At 44.6% G+C, this 4662-nt stretch overlaps 1 pseudogene; it reads right to left on the bottom strand.

Moving 5' to 3' along the window:
- Positions 1 to 2142: 2142 nt before the first annotated feature.
- LOC127231503 (cofilin-1-like) lies at positions 2143 to 3066 on the bottom strand (annotated as a pseudogene).
- Positions 3067 to 4662: the final 1596 nt, after the last annotated feature.

Here is a 4662-nt window from a genome sequence, read left to right on the forward strand (position 1 = left end):
TTCCTCTCTCCAACTCCTTCTATGTCCTTCCCATCACTTTCTCAAATTCATGACTTTACCTCTTTTTCTTTGATTATTATTGTTAGTGTTGCTTGTGTGCATTTGATTTCAGGGCTGATGATCTGTATCTAGGATACCTCAACAATATGGCTGCCTATACAAGATGTGAACAATGAAAACACCAAAGACATACTAATATGGAAGGGGGAAATGTTGTGGGGACCAATTTTCAGACAAAGAACTGCTAGTAACTAATGACTGATGAGAGAAGGAGAATTTGTCTTTCCTCAGGAATAAACTCCTTAACTGGCTATCTCATACCAAGTGGTGAGCTGAATTCCTTCTTTTGGAAGAGTTCCTTCCCTGGTAAACTTGTCTAATCGGAATCCCTTCTGGCCCCCCGATAGCCAGCTATGCTCAACACATTGTGATCTCTTTAAGATGATTTCACTTTCTGTGAGGTTCTCAACCAGTGTCTTGGTTTAGCACAAAGTCTCACACTTAGTAAAATGATCACTGATGTTTACTGAGTTGGAAAATTAGTCAATGAGTAGAAAATTTAAGGGTACAGACTTAGTTCAACTTTAGGGAGAATTTATAATAAATAGAACAAAGATACAATAGGGCACTTTGTGCAGTGGCTTTCCAGTGACTTGAATTAGGGAGAGCACTCTCCGGGAGTTCGTGGGTGAATCAGGTAGGGATGCTGTGTTCTTGGAAATGTCCTTTCTGGAAGTGATCTTATGATCTGTGACATTAAGTAACTCCAAAGAGCATATCCCCCAGGGAGGCACATGATGAACATCTGAGAATACTTGATCCATGTACTTCTGTCCATACTGAGTACAGTCACTCTGCCCTGTATGATTATAAATAATTCCTGGAAATGCAGGAGCAGTTGACAGTTGCCTGAGAGACAGAATCATATTGTTTTAAAAAATATGATAGTTGAATGTGAAATTATAAGAAGAATTTTCTGTTGTTCATGAGAGACATACTGGATGCCATTGACAGTACAACGCTAGGATAAATCTGTTTCCTTGTGACGTCTTTGAAGAATGTTTACTTACGAGGATGGCTATATTGGACTCCATTACTATAAGTATCTTCATTCTTTTATACTTCTACTAGGTCCTTAGCCTGTTGACTTTCCCCCCAATTCATCCCTCCTACACTATAAGGATTACTGGTTAAGTGAGAGTTCTTGACTTGTGTTCCTTAGAACACAAGCAACTTCATAGCAACCCCACCTACCTGGAAATATAACACTGCTTTCACATTTGTGCAGAGTTATCAAATGACAGGACAGGAGAATCACAAATCATAAGGACCCATGACATGGGTAATATCAAAATTAACTTTCTTCATCAATGAAATGGAGAGTGAAAAATACTAGTTGCAGTCTGGGACTCCAACAATTCAACTACTATTGACAACTGAACTGTGATAATTTTCTTGAAAAACTAAATAAGGACAAACATGCCACTTAAGGTCTTAACTAAGAGCAATAAGATGAGAGAAGGAAATGAATGGTATAGAAATAGAATGATGAAGTCAGTGTCCCTACTTACTGATGACATCATTCTCTGTCTAATCAATCTTAAAGGTTACACACTAAACTCTTACAGCTGGTAAACACATTCAGCAAAGTGAAAGACTACAAAATTAACACATAAAATCACCATGTAAGGGTTTATGTTTCCTCTGCAAACTTGTCACCATTTGTTGTTTTGTTTTCTTAGTGATAAACAATCCAACTCGGCAGCTGGAGAGACAGCTCAGCAGTTAAGAGCACTGGCTGCTCTTCCAGATGACTGGGGTTCAATTCCTAGCACCCACATTACAGTTCACAACTATCTGTAACTCCAATTTCAAAGGATCCAATGCCATCTTCTGGCCTCCACAGATATCCACTTAGAGAAAACACCAATATACAGAAAATTAAAAACAAACCCCAATTGTGGTGAGATGCATACTTCTTCTTCTTCATTTTGTTTGTTTGTTAATTAGCCTTTTTATTGGTTTTGTTTTTTAAATTGAAGGTCCCTTACTGGTCCTGCTTCCATGAGTGGCCAAGGGGAAGGGGAGGGCAACCAGCTGGCGCAGGGAGGGTCATGTCCACATTTCATTTACACACAGAACTAAACAGACAAGCACAGAGTCACTATTGTGGTTAGAAGTTGGCAGCATGGGATTGGGGGGGGATGAGAAATAGGGGTGTCGTTAAAAAAAGCAGGCTCCCCCCAAACTGGGAGCCTGGGAACTGGGAAGGGACTTGGTCCGCTTCAACCCAAGAGGAATCAGAGGATCAGAAGCAGTTTGGGAAGGCCAGAACCGTCAGGGTGGAGGGAAGAGGACGGTCCAGGGGGTGAGGAGGACATTTGGCAACTGGGGTGAAGGGATTACCCTCCCCCTGCTGGGATCCCCCCAGGCCCTCAGGTCTGGCAGGATAGGGGCAGCCTGCAACACCCATGAGCAGGTCTGGGGCTGCTAGATGCTCCAGGCAAGGGGCTGGAGGCGGCTCACAAAGGCTTGCCCTCCAGAGAGATGACAGCGCTGCCACCTAGCTTTTCTGCCAGGGTGCAGCGGTCCTTGACCTCCTCGTAGCAGTTTGCTTGTAATTCATGCTTGATTCCGGTCAGCTTCTTCTTGATGGCATCTTTGGAGCTGGCATAGATCATTTTGCTCTTAAGGGGTGCACTCTCAGGTGCCCAGAAGATGAACACCAGGTCCTCCTTCTTGCTCTCCTTGGTCTCATAGGTCGCATCATAGAGAGCATAGTGGCAGTCCTTGTCTGGCAGCATCTTGACAAAAGTGGTGTAGGGGTCGTCCACAGTCTGCCCCACATCTCCTACCAGGATCTCCTTCCCCTCCTCCAGGATGATGTTTTTCTTGTCCTCACTCAGGCAGAAGCGCACTGCCTTCTTGGTTTCTTCACTTCTTCTGGCGTTGAAGACTTGCGCACCTTCATGTCATTGAACACCTTGATGACACCATCCGAGACAGCCACACCAGAGGCCATGTTTCCGGAAGCGAAAGGGAGACAGAGAGAGCTACAGAAGAACTCGAGATGCACACTTCTTAACATAGTTTTCATTTTCAGTTTCTCGGTGGCTAAAGATACTGTATTGGCCTCTTTGTGGTTGCTGTGATAAAATGCACCTTAAAGAACGAGGAGTCTGTTTGGGCTCACAGTCCCATGGTTCAGTCCACTACAACAGGAAGCCATGGCGACAGGAGCAGGAGGTAGCTGGTCACATTGCATCTGAAGTCAGGAAGCTGAGGAGATGTTATGTAGTCCAGGACCCAAGCACACAGGGTGGTACCACCGTATTCCATTATCTGACATTTATCCATTATCTACTGAAGGACATTGCTGTCTCCAAGTTTTGTCAGTTAATCAATAAAGCTGCTGCAAGCAGCTATGTGTGGATGGCAAAAACTGTAAGTCCCTTTGCATGACTGCTACATCCTAAGATAAGAATTAAAAGTATTTTAATTGCTAAGTTATGTTCCAAATGGTTGTACTGTTTGCATCTCCATACAGGAAGATTAGATGAGAGCCTACTCCCCTCTGCCCCAGGCTTGCCACCACCAATAGCATTGTGGCTGGTTATGATTTATGGTTTTCTGTTTCTGCTTTTTAAATTACACTCGAGGAGATTTGTTTTAGAACAACTTCTTCCAATTAGGTCTGAGAGTAAAGGCTGTTATACTCCATGCACTTCTGTGCTGCTGGTGGGTCCTGCTACTTCTTGATCCTCGATGGCCCTGCATATGGAGTGCATTATTTCATTGCATCCTCTGAGTTTTTACGTTGAACTCCTATTCCCATTATGTTAGATAGTGACCATATTTTGAGATAGGGTCTTCAGATGGGTCATTATGACTAAGTGGGGACATATGGGTGGCCCCTAACTCAATGACTAGAGAAGAGAACAGAAACTGGGGATTTGCATGTAGAGAGGAAAAGACACAGCAAGGTGGTCATCTGCAGGCCCAGAAAAGGAGCCTCAGGAAGCCGACCCTGTCTGCCCCATGGTCTTGGACTTGGAGCTTCCTCAACTAGAGGAAAACAGGTTTCAGTGGTTTGAGCAGCCAGTTCACGATGTTCTGTCCTGTCATGGCCTTAGCAGACTAGTGTGGACAATTTTCGTGGATGTCTGAATTGCAGTGTTTAAGGGTTGTGCCTGTTTTGTTATGAAGGCCATTGTCTGAATCTGAAGCCCTCTCCTAGGGCCTTGCTGAGGGAAGAGCTGAGTGTTCCATCTCTAGATAGGATACCATGGCAGTGATGGGAGCATGCTTCTGGGATAGCACAGAGGATGGGCGGCCCGGTGCAACTCTCTGAACTTGGAACTGCCTGGCTCTGGGTTTGGTCTGGGAGCAGGTTCTCTTTTATAAAATCTTTCTGGACAAGAGCTCATGGGTATTCTAGAAAAAAACTGCCTGAGTCTCAGAGCTTGCCTCTAAGAGGAATAGCACTCAGAGGCTCTCAGAACACCCCTAGGAGAAGGGAGGCCTGAGATGGAGCAAGGCTCCAGACACATGTGTGGAGGTCCCTGCTGGCCACAGCCCTGAGTGTGTCTTTGATTACTCTGGGCTGGGGAGGTGCAGCTCCAGGCTTCTCTCCATGATTGATAGTTAAGCTGATCTGTTTGT

This window comes from Phodopus roborovskii, unplaced genomic scaffold (assembly GCF_943737965.1).
Source record: "Phodopus roborovskii unplaced genomic scaffold, PHOROB, whole genome shotgun sequence".
Taxonomy (NCBI): Eukaryota; Metazoa; Chordata; class Mammalia; order Rodentia; family Cricetidae; genus Phodopus; species Phodopus roborovskii.